Raw genomic sequence first — 12,964 nt, forward strand, 5'->3', positions numbered from 1 at the left:
AACAACCTCCCAGCCCACAGAGAGGGCCGGATGGGGGTTTGCTCAAAGTTTGCAAAAAGATGAGCAGTGTGATTGGGCCGGTGGGCTGCAGAGCTAATGCTGAGGCCAGAGTCCAGCATAGGGCAGATGGCACAGAATGGACACATGGATGGCTCACAGGGGCAGCTGTCAGACACAGATCTCAAGGAAAAAGACAAACAATGGATTGGGGGGAGGGGTGGGCAGAAATCCACCACCTAAGAAAAACAGATTTCCGGGCTTAAATTCTAAATCCTGAAACCATCCCCTCATAGAGCCCAGGCTAGTCACTCAGTCTGCTTCTTTCCTCTGTAGAGAATAGGTCACACAGTGCTCCATCCCCACCATGGGCTCGAGGTCAGTCACTGAATTTGCTCCATCCCCATACACAGACCAATGTAGCTGCTCAGTAGTCCTAAAGATATTATTCTGGTCATTCAGTCTCCATCCTTCCATAGAAGCCATGCTTATCACTTCAGTTTGACCAATGCGCTCCATAGAGGCTGTACATGTTATTCAGGCTTCTCTGTACTTAACATAGGTCCAACAGTGGATCAGTTATTGAGTCTGATTGACCTCCTGTAGAGATCAGACTGGTATTCAAGTGTACTCTCTCCCCATAAAGACCAACCTGGTTGGTTCCACCCAATAGAGACCAGGTTATTATGCAATCTTTTTGATCTGCCTAGAGAGATCAAACCAATTGCTAGTGTTTCCTCTCCCACTATAGATTGAGCCAGTGGCTTAGTCTAGAGACTTGACTAGTTAGTTATTCAGTCTACTCTGACCATGCCATGAAGACCAGATCATTAACTCAGTCTGTTCTATCCATATATATATAGAAACTGAGGTCTCTCAGCCTGCTTCATCTCCTTAGAGAGATAAGGTTGGCCATACATAGAATCCTAGCCTTAGAGCTTGAAGGGACATTGGAGACATCTAGTCTAATCACCTTACTTACAGATGAAGGAAAGGTTAAAGGATATGCCTAGAGTCCCACAGCAAGTAAGTTGGAGAGCCAGGATCCAAACACGAGTATTGTGTTTCCAATCCAACATTTCTTTCATACTTCCTCTGTGTCTACTCTGTATCCTCATGGAGAACAAAGAGGTGTCTCTGTTGAATCCTTCCAACCATAGAGATGGGGCTGGCCACTCAGCATAATTCATTCCCATCATCAGAACTAGACCAACCCTTAATTTTGTTCCATTAGATACTAGAACAAATGGTCCATTGCTGCCCTATCTCCCTAGAGAGACTGAGGCAGTGATTCAGTTTACCATCTACCCTTCCTACTGCCCCACCAACAGATAGCAGGCTAGGCCCTCATTTTCCATGCTCATCCATAGAATAAAGGGCTGATTACCTAGTCTGTTCTATCACACACAGACAATGGATTGGTTATTTGATTAGCTGTGCCCCCATGAAGAGACTAGAAGGATAACCCAGTCTTCTCTCTCTAGACACCAATTTAATCCCTCAGACAGCTCTGGCTTCCTATAGAGACCAGGCTAATCACTCTCTTTAGATTGGACTACTCAGTCATTCTACTTAATCTCTTCATCATAGAGACCAGTCCAGTTGTACTCAAAATATTGTATACATACAGACAGATTGCGTCACTCTTCTATATCTCCAAAAATACCAGGTTTATCATTTAGTCTGCTCTCAACCTACCAAAACTAGGTCCGGCCCTCAGTCTGCTCTGTTTCTCCAAAGAGATCAGACCAGCCACTTCATCTACTCTTCTACCCAAAGAGACCCAGTTTCCTTTGCCATTCTATTCCTCTGGCTACCAATGCCTCCCAGTGGCCTCTGTCACTCAAGATACTTTGAACAGGAACAAGGATAATGCATGAATGAGGTTGTGACAACAGAACATGAATTTGGGAAAATAAATCCATTTTCTGTGTCTTCTCTTGTGAATGGTGCTTGTGAGGCCAGCGCAGAATGGTATGTGTGGAAAACAAAACAGCCGCCAATGGACTTGAGAGAAAGAAGAAGATGAATTTCAGCCCTGTGTTTCCAGGGACGTCTATGTAGTCTGCTCTTCACAGACTGTCTCATTTACCCAGGGCCAGAGTGAGCGCTCAGGGTTCAAGACTCAGGGACAGAGAATACTTTCCTTAGGTCAGGGAGTTAACTGGAATTAGTTGTACTTGATTTCTCATTTTGGAATAGACTACAAGCCTGGCTACCTCTCTGATAGCCACTCTGATTTTTAAAAGAGGCACCTAGTTTTGGAGAGAGGGAGGAGAATTTCAGGTTGGAAAAGGTGAAGAGAGATTGCTGAGGTCCCTGCCTCTGGACAGGCTAAACTGCTGGGAGCTTACCAAGGACCCACTACCACCTAAATGTGGTGGACCTTCAGTAATCAGTGAAAACAGCTATTCAAGGCCCAGTACTGGGCTTTGGTTCTGTAGGCTAAAGGTCTAAAGCAGTCATACCTGCCACTCAAAGTCAACTTCACAGACATTGTCACCATTAACACTGAGTGGGTCTTCTTTGTTTGTTCTCCATCATTTTTGGTCCTCAAAAGAATTATTTGTTTGGATAGGAAAGAATGGTTCATTTGGGGGCGGGGCTGGAATCTCAGCCTCCAAGGTTGGCAGAAGGAAAACATTAAAATAAACTACCCCAGGGTTGCACAGCTGAACAGAAGGTCTCTTTTGGGGGAGGGAAAAGAGAGAAGGGGAAGTTTGTATTTTTTTTTCTCTAAAAATTAGGAGGGAAAAGTGATTAATAAATTTTCCCCAGGTAATTGATGCTATTCTGTAACCACGCACAGAGAAAGGATCCCCTTCTGTGCATACATCATGTAAGCCACAGAGAAAGAACCCCCTCCTTTGCACACATCATATAAGTACACCCAGAAGGGACCCCCTCCCTTGCACATATCATGGCAATACACACAGAAGGGACTCCCTCCTGTACACACATATAACTACAAAGAGGCAGTCAGTCAAAATAGAAATGGACCAATCAGATTTATTAATAAAGCAAATCCAAAAAAATCCCATTATAATTTTGGAAATTAAAAAAAATCTATTGTACAAGATCTTAAAGCTTTTCACTTACAGTGCATTTCTTGACAATTCACATGGGTTCCACACCCCTATTTACTCTGAACAAGAAAGACCCAGTTACCAAGGTAACTCTGACATCACATGGTACTGTGCTTGGGGTATTTCTGAGATATAATGTATCTCCTCTTGGCAGTGTGAGTGCACACACGTACATGCATGTGCACAAGTGTGCATGCACACACACGCGCACACACAAACATGCCCCTGCCCTATGGCATACCCTGGACTTTGGCTTGGCTTGTGTCTGCCTTGAAAACTAAGCTACCTCTCAGGCCTTCTGTGACAGGTTGGACTGGACTGCTGGCTTCCTCAACATGGATCTGCTGTCCTTGTGGGATGACCTCTGTCCCCAGGGCCAGAACCTACCCCAACCTAGAGTGGCATGAGAAGTGTGGTTTCAGAAATGGGAAAGGGGAAAGGATTTGCCCTGAGAGCTAATCTCAGTCCCTGACAATAGCTGCCCTAAGAGAAAGATTCCATCTTTATTTTAGTTACAAGGGTCTTTATAGGAAAGATGAAAGATCAAGGGAGGTAATCCTATTAGGTTCCCCAAAAGGGAGGTAGGGAGACTGGACGGGATGGAGACATGGATATTTTTGGACCTGTCCCTGCTGGTTGGTCCAGTCTTGTTGGAAATATATGGGGATTGAAGGGGGATGGAGAGATTGGGGGAATAGATGTTTCCTTCCAAAGGTCCACAGCCTCTGGGAATATACACGAAGCTCCCAGTGTATAATACATAGGCCTCTTTTCCCTATGCACTGAGGAATGAATTTTCTTATGAATCCATCCCTTATGGAGTAGAAACTTTCAAACCAGCAACACCAGGAGCAGATCCCAACATGTTCTAGATTCCATGCAACCTAGCTTACCCCTTCCTCCTGCTGTCTTTCCTAGGTAATCCATGGACCACAGGATTCTAGATTTAGAGTTAGAAGGAAACTTAGAAGCTATCAAGTTCAATAACCTCATTTTACAGATGAGGAAACTGAGGCACAGACTTGCCCATAGGTAGTAAGTGTCTGGGAAGGGATTTGAACCTGGTCTTCCTGACTCCTAACCTGGTACATCCACTGTGATACTCTTCCTTCAGGGTATCCAAAGACCATTTCTCTTCCTACTTCTCACTCTCTGCCACTTGTGGAAATGATTATTGGGTTTAGAGGGACCCAGACCCTTGGCCTGATTTTCTGAGCTAGAGTCACATACCATCTGGGACCTGTAGTAGGATGAACCCAAGGTTACAGTCATTTCTAAAGACTGGGGAAACCATGGTTCTCCCCTGTAAGAATATTTTCAGGACCTCATTACTAGCTCTACTCCCCAGGCTCCCAGCCCTGTTCCAGGTACAAGGGACAAACAGGGATATGAGAGGAAGGTTATGGCAGGAATGCATAGTCATTCCCAAAGCAGAACTAGCACAGCTCTTGTTCTGTACCTTGACAACAGAAAGCTCCCAATGCCCAGCGAATACTGAGTTCTCCATGCCTATTCTTTATGTGCTATTTGAATGTAGTTCTGGCCTGAGACACACACGGAATCAGGATCCTTACTCCTGGACCCAGTTTCCAGTAGCAGCAGCAGCAACTCTGGATCCTGATAATCAGGTCCATGTCAACAGTCTGCTTCTTACTAGGCCATTCAAACCCCTATGTCTAGCTCAGAAGAAAAAACCCCAAGCAGAGAAGGCATTTTTTCTGGAGGATCCCTCTCCTACTCAAATGACCTTTAAGGGGCTCTAGGAAAGAGGGCTGGGAAGTAAGGGCTAGCATGTTCACCTCTTAGCCCCTATAATCTCAAGCCAAGCTCCCAATCCCTTTCTCAGGACCTTGGCATTTGAGCCCACTCACTCCGTGCACTCCACTGGGTAAATATAGATCCCAACTGGTTAGTCAGACCAGGGTCTCTTGTGCTGGTTGTCAGATTATTAAACAGGATTCTGCCATAGGTGGCTGGGGCTTTGCATGGATGAAGATAGAGCAAGGGGTAGGGAAATGGATTGGACTGGAGGGCTAGTCATTATAAATGAGACTTCATTGGGCGGCATCTAACAAATTAACAAACAGGCTCGGGGTGAGGGGTGGCCATGAAGGGTGAGAATGAACCCAAATGATCCCTGAAGCATCTTTTTGGAGGATGATACTTGACAGGCAAATCACCTTGATTTGTGTCAGTTGAGAGAGAGAAGGACCATTGTTCTCTCCTTAGTCCCAAGCATGACTTAGAGAGCTTTAGAAAAAGGGCTGGTCAGGCTCACAGGACTGCAAAGCCTATCATGACTTCCCAACCTAGGAGTGTTGTCTGAGTTGTACCAGGCATTCTGCTGAGCAATCCAGTCCAATTCCCTCCTGGGCTGGGCTTTGGGTCTGAGTTGAGGCTTTGGGCTCTTTCAGACACAGAGCCCATAGAGGGAACTTCAAAGGGACTATAGGACCCCATAGATTAGGGATACCCCAACCCCCAACAGAACACAGGGAACTACAGACCAGCAACAGTGAAATGGTTATATGAGTGAAATCTTAAAGAGATGGTTTCCAGGCTTTGAAATGAGCTGAGATGAGCTTCCATGGGAAGGATCATTTTTTTAAAACTTTGGAGCAACAAGTACAACTGGGAGGGCCAATGTTGGTCCAGGCCATGGAGGGAGGTCCTGACTCCATGCAGATGATCTGTCCCAAGAACCACTTACTCTCTCCATCAATACTTGGCATCAAGTGAAGGTCCCGCCCTCAGTGGGCATATGAATTCATGGATTTGGGGGACAGATAGAAATTTCCTTGTGGTTTGTTTTGGAATCTCTACAACTGTCCAATTTGGGGCTCAGGCTGATGGAGTTTGGAAGAAAAATGTCACAGAATAAAATGGGACTGCCTGTAACATACAGAAGTTATGAGCAATGTACAAGAACCAACAAGTAAATGTCAACAAAATGTAGAAAGGGAGAGAAAGAGAGAGAGAGAGAGAGGAGAGAGAGAGAGAGAGAGAGAGAGAGAGAATGTGAACAACATAAAAACATTTATTCCTAGTTCTAAAAAGCCAATCAAATTTAGCTATTCTAGGCTTCCTGTGCTCTTCCCCCGAGACTTTCAATTTTCCCCAGCTAGGACCTGATACCCTCCATTCTGCCAATCAGCATCTGGTCCCACATGGAAGGACTCCTATTGGAGTTCCTCTTCCCAGGGGCCTGCTGATTCAACATAGGGGCTCGTGGCTTCCCCACTGGTCACAGGTACCAAACCCTGGTTGGTTACACCTTGAGAACCCATTGGTCCAGGACAGGGGAGCCAACCTACCTCAGAGCCCGTACTCACCGCTTGGCTGACCAGGGTCCTTTCAGAAAATGGTGTCCCCCAAAAAAGGCTTTCGCAGAATATCAGCATGAGCCTGTGACCCATAGACCCCACTCAGCTGGCCATGCTCACCTGCCCCATGGCAGAGGCCAACTTCCACCAAAGATTTGTTTCAGGACAGATGGGCAGACTCCTTTTGGGCTTGGGTGTTTCTCTTGGAACTCCCTTCTTTGAGCTCATCCTTAGAAAGACCACAGGTGCTGCCCCTTTCTGCAGCTCTGAAGAGTGAAAGGCTGAGAACCAAGGGCTGTGAGGAGCTCCCCAGGCTGAAGTCTGCTCCCAGTCAGCCTTGATTTCCCTATCATCCCCAGTGGACACACTCTACAGAGACTATCTCAGGCATACCACCAGAGAGAACTGAACCAACACACACAGGAGCCAGAGCAGACACGACCCACGAAGACTGACAGATGGGGAAAACAAAAGGAGGAACAGATTTGGGCCCATGCCGAGGGAGAGATGGTTTTGGGGATGCTGGCTTACTCTGCCTATAGCCCAAGCCCAGCCGGTCCTTCTTGCCTCAAGGGAGCATGTGCTGGAATTGCAGGTCAGGTCAGGGTGAGTTGTTTTGAGGGGTGTGTGTATGTGTGCATGTGTGTGTGTGTGTGTGTGTGTGTGTGTGTGCAATGGGGGTGGGAGCAAGGAGGTATGGATGGGTTTGATTATTGAGGGAAGAGGTTAAAAAGGAATTTACTTTTTGTAGGAGAGCAGGACCTCTCCCTGGGGATGGCAGTCACCAAACTGTCTGGGTATCCATCTTCACCTAACCTGGCTGGGATACCCTGGGGCTGGGGCTGAGCCCCCCCAAGGAAGAGGGAGAGGCTCTGATTTCCTGCCTCCTCATCTTTGCACTGGGAGCTACTGACAGATGTGCCAGTTACAGTGTGAGATCTAGCCATAGGTGAGCCTCCAACCCGATCTCTCATCCACTTTCCACTGCACCGAACTGCCTGGTCTGGACTATCAAGGCACTTCAGTCCTTGCTAAGATGAGACTCGAAGGAGGGACCTCCCCTCCCTGCTTACCTGTCCATGCTGCTGCCTTTGCCTGATTCTATGCTCCCCACTCCATCCTTTTCTCAGTGCCTCAGTTGCTCCCCTCACTGTAGCCCCTTCTAGCATCAAGCAGGAGGAATAAAGCAGATGGGAAGCCACGTAGAGACATGTGCTCAGCTATGCCTGCTGCAAATGAAGGTGTGGTGAGGGAAAGGAGTGTTCCCACCATGACCAGATCATCAGCTTATAGAACCATAGATTCGGAGCAGGAAAGGTCTTTAGAAATTACCTAGTCCAACCCTCATTCTATAACAGAGGAAACAGAAGAGGCACAGAGAGGAGTGATATTTGCCATTTTGTGAATTCTCTGTGGCCAATATTTCCATACTAAATTAACTTCCTCTCTATTTCCTGGTTCAAACCTAGGCAAGCTCCCCCATACTTATTGGAATGTCAATCTGCTAAAGCATGCTACTAGCCAGGAAGCCTGGGGTCTTAGGAGTTTCCCCTTCCCAGTCGAGAACTGTCCAGCTTGGGAACGGTAGGAAAGGAAAAGAAAGTCTAGTGGCAAAAATGTTACCTTCTGCCATGTGGAGTTGGAAACCTACCATGAAACCAACATGCATTTGTTCATCTGTGAATGGATGTCAATAATACAAGAATAATACTATTACTGGTTAGATGGGTTGGGAGCATTCCCATTCCTCAGGAGGAGCACTAAACTAATTAATACTTTCAAAATGGGAGGTGGCAAAGATGCCAATCCCTTGCTCCCAGCATTGGCTCAACCTTGACACAGAACTCTGGAGTCTGGATGGTCCAGGAACTAGGGTGGTGGGTAGAGCAAGGAGAACAATCCAAGAGCTGATGATACCTCTTAGGGCTCAGCTTTTGTCCGCCACCCACCTCATCGTGGGACTGAGAGAATTTCCTTGGCATCCTAGACCCAATCTGCCCAGCTCTCTCAGATCCCGGGTAAGGTTTTCTCCATTATGGTCCCTATTCAGATATGAGATTTTGCCAGCCTGAGTTTGGTTGGCATGGCTACCATGAATTCCTTAGTTAGCAAAATTCACATCCCTACGGTATATGTGGGCATATGTATATATGTGTGTGTGGAAGGTCACAGACTTTCTGGGGCTATGAAAATAGACTTGCATCGCCTTTAAAGAAACTGCCTTTTGTGAGTTACAGAAGTGAGCAGTGTGTCAAGTTCAATTTCCTCCCTGGTATTATTTTGGGTGAAGGGAAAAACTTGATGACATATGACAATTTTTCTTTTTATTCTGCCAACCCCTTAATTAGGAAGAGAAAGGAGTGATATCATGTAAACTAATTAATTGCTTAGGAATTACTTAGGAATAAAGGTGTCATACACCAGAAAGCTATCATGCAAACAGGAGGCTCCCTGTTTAGCTGAGAGTGAGCTGCAGGTGATGATGATAGTCATGATAGCAACAATTACAATAATAGCATTTATATTGTGCTTACAAAGCACTATTTGGTATATATTGTGACCATCACAAAAACTCTGTGACATATGCATTACAGGTATCATTGACTCTATTGTAGAGTGCACAAATGAGTTCTGGGTGGATTTTAAATTTTCTATGGATGGAAGGCACTGTTCTCAGGGAGATTAGGAAAGGGAGCAGTATGCTTGACATATACTTGTGTCTGGAGAACTAGAAAGGGTGAGCTAGGCCCTGGAGAATTTTAGTTATTTAGTAAGATTATGTCAGAAAGTTTAGTTGGCCCCCAGGCTAGGGCTGAGTACAATTCTTTTATATATATATATTCTTAAAGATCTAACCTGATGAAGTGTGGCAGCAGGGAGGAAAAAGGGAAAGGAATGAAGGGGATATTAGAACAGGACAGTGAATTAATGGTGGCCAGGGATGAAGAAGAGAGAAAAACAATAAGGGATTTCAGAATAGCAAATCACTGAACCCTAGAGGCCAAGCAGATCCATGAACCAAGAAGGTTAAGGCCTCAAGCCAAGGTTAGAAATTATCAAAGGTTTAGAAATTAGTAAGATAGAAATCCTTGGTGCCAATGGAAAGGGTCCTTGGATATGTTCAGAAAATGGTCTAGGAGGAGTTTTTCATGATATCCCTCCTAGATACACTTAGATTTCTTAAAGTTGTGACCCAGGGCTCCATCCTTCTAGTCTGATCTCTCCTTGGTCCAAGGAGCCCCATCTAACCACCTTTGATGTATTTTTGTCCCGGGAGCTCCAGTCCCATCTCTCCTCTCTCCTTTGAGACTCTATCCTTCTTGTTTACCCAAAACCCTCTTTATTTCCAGTATCAATCCTCTTCCATCCCCTGAGATCCTGTTCTTTTTCCCCCAAGAGCCCTTTTACCTCTAGCCCTTACTGTCTTCTCTTGATGGAGATATTATACCTCTAAGCCTGATGCCTCTGTTCCCCTAGAGCAGGGGTTCTTAATCTATGATCTGTAAACTTGTTGTTTTTTTTTACTATTTTGATAATTTTATTTCTATATAATTAGTTTCCTTTGTAATTGTATTTTATTTTATGTATTTAAAAACATTGTTCTAAGAAAAAGTCCTTAGGCTTCACCAGACTGACAAAGTATATCTGTTGTCCCACGACAAAAAAGCAAAACTTAGAAACTCCTGCTCTAGAATCTCTGTTTGACCAATTCTGACTCTCTTTTGCCCATGAAGCCCCCATTTTTCCATTCTCATCTCTTCTTTGCTCCCTGAAATCCCTATTCTTCCAGTCTTGACTCAATTCTGCTTCTAGAGCGTCTGTCCCTTCAGGCCCATCTTGAAGCTTTCTCTGGACCCCTATCCCTCCAGTGTCCTTGGAGACATCGTTCCTCTAGCTGTGACCCTCCCCTAATCCTGAAAACTTAAGACTTCCAGCCCAAATCTTCCTTTGCTCTGGGAGCTCATGTCCCTCCAAACTTGACCCTTTGCTGCCTATGGAGACTATAATTGACTTTCATGAACTTTGGGATAAAATTGGGGGTCGGGTCAAAACATTCTACTTTGTAGGTGATGGCAAAAATGTACCCCTTTGGACAGACAACAAACAAGCTACCTAAGAGATTGTATGGGAAAAGGGTCAGGGTGTTAAAAGTCAACCACTAATCAGTTTTCCCAATAAGCCTTCTGAGAATGAGCCTGGAGTTATGAATAAACTCATGTCAAACATTCAGGTGGGCCAATCCCATATCACTGTGGAGGATTTTGGTGCGGAAGACTTGACTGGGGGAAAAGGGGAGACAAGGAAGCTGGATATTATGGCAGGCACTCCAAGCCTAAGGAAGACAATGAAGGCTAAGCTAAGGAACTTTAGTTAGAGGTTGGCTTAGAAAATTTAGATACCTGTTTTTGACTGGGTTGTGTAGAGATATTTGTGGATATATGGATACAGATGTACTTCTAATTGTCTAATTAATACCCTAGTATATTGTTTCTGAAATTGTAAATTCTCTTTTCTCTTATGAATTTGAATAGGGATATGGACTGGACCCATGATGCCATTGGGATAGAAGAAAAAACTCCCTCTATCAATGCAGGTTGACTTCTTGCTTCAATTTCTAGTCTTTCAGAGTTCCCTAGAGCAGTGAGAAGTTAGATGCCCTGTCCAGGGTTCTACAGCCAGTATGTCACCAGCTAAATTCAATCTCAGGATTTTCTTATTCTGAGGTTATTTCTCTATTTATCTCTGCTATGTTGCCTCTATTCTTGTAAGACCCAGAAATGCCTTTTATGCCCTAAAGCTAGTGGTGGCAGAAGGAAGAGGAGAAATTGTGAGTGGATGCCAAAACTGGACAGCCTATGTTGGCAGCAAAAGCATGAGGAGTAAAAGGTAATTAAGGAATAGGCAAGGCAGGAAGTCAAGTGGACTCAAAGACCAAAAAGGGTCCAAAGGGTTTGGTGGTCTTGAGCTGGAATTTAGGGATCAGGGAATAATGGGGAAGACAGAAAAGTGGAAACCAAGGTCAAGGCTAGGTCTACTGGATTGGCACTAAGGAACTAGAATCCTAAAAAGGCAGTGTGGTTCCTTTTGCAACGAAGAGACATTTCAAGGAAGGAAGCAGATTAATGTACACTAAATGCCTACAGATTATGAAGACACTAAATAATAGTTGCTGTATTTTATAGTTAGTTAATATCATTCAAAGCCCTTTCTGTTTCTAGTCTGTGTATGAGAAAATGTGATCTCTGGTTTCCTTGTCCTTTGTAAATACATCTGTTAATAGGAACCTTCACTGGGACAATAATAGATGCATCTGACAAAAGACGATATGATCTTACCTTTAAATAAAAATAGAAATTGGTCATTTGTCCTACTTCAACAGGTAATGATGTTGCTATGCTACTTTTGGCTAATTTAAGCAATGTTCATTTAGATAGATTTCTACCTGACATGAAGAGAAAACTCCTAACAATGAGAGTTGTCCCAAAATAAGAATGGGTTTCCTCAGGAAGTAGTGAGTTCCCCATCACTGGAGGTCTTCAAGCAGAGGTTCTATGGTCACTTGGAAGAAGTTCCTGCTCAGGAACAGATTGGATTAAATGATTTCCGAAGTCCCTTCCAGCTCTGAGATTTCTATGGTTCTGTGATTCCCCAGCAAGCTGATATAGTTTATTCCAAGGTTCAAAACTGTGTCCTTCTTAGGTGCTTTGTCCTTCTAGCCATTCCCCTCATCTTCTTCTGAAGCCCCCATCCCTCTGCTGTCCCTCCAGCCCTACTCCTAGGATTTCTGCCTTGCAAGAAGGAAGGTGAGGTGTCAAATGGACCCTGGGGTCTCACCCAGCAGAAGAACTCTTTCTCTATCCAGTACTCCTCACAGTCCTGTTCTGGCATCTCTCCCTTGTCTCTTTTGGGTGATGCTTTAGCAAGAAAGCTCATCTAGGAGTCAAGGTCAGTGATACTGGACAAGAGAAGGGGCTTCACCTAATGAACCCAGCTAGAAAGTGTGAGGATCTGCAATAGCAGAGGGGTACCCCAGCTGAAGTGGGTGCTGCACTGCTCTTCTAGCAGTGGACCAATGTCCTCTCCCCTGCTTTCCATGGGCCGTAGGCTGATATGGGGAAAGGATGAAGCTGAATCATTTATTTTATTCTCCTGGCCTATCTCATGAATGACAGTAGAATGGAGCGAATATGCCAGCTAGGAGTGAAGAGGGAGAGAATGTTGGCACCCAAGGTTGGGGTTGCAGTTGAGGTGGAAGCATTCAAAGAAATCATCAGAACAGCCTCCATAGTAAGGTGGGGGTGGTAGAAAATGAATCCAGAGCTCAAAAATCCCCACCACTCCCAGGCAGCTGATGGGTCTGTCTGCCTGTCCATACCCACCCCCCATCCCCAGTTGAGCAATGAGTAAAGAGGGGTGATCCAGGATGGGACTTTGACTCATTAGGCTAAACTCTGCATATTCTATGGTTTTGCTTTAGCCAAATCCACCTGCCCAGTGATTCACTGGCTGCCATCAGCTGTCATTGTCCTTTTCACTAATGCCATTGACTTTGAAAAC

General features: G+C 45.0%; 1 protein-coding gene across 1 annotated transcript in view; it reads right to left on the reverse strand.

Moving 5' to 3' along the window:
* The window catches only part of KCNC1 (potassium voltage-gated channel subfamily C member 1), a 78,741-nt gene that overhangs the window by 3,390 nt on the left and 62,387 nt on the right, over positions 1-12,964 (reverse strand). The gene's annotated exons all lie outside the window — the stretch shown is intronic.

Source organism: Trichosurus vulpecula, chromosome 6 (assembly GCF_011100635.1).
Source record: "Trichosurus vulpecula isolate mTriVul1 chromosome 6, mTriVul1.pri, whole genome shotgun sequence".
Taxonomy (NCBI): domain Eukaryota; kingdom Metazoa; phylum Chordata; class Mammalia; order Diprotodontia; family Phalangeridae; genus Trichosurus; species Trichosurus vulpecula.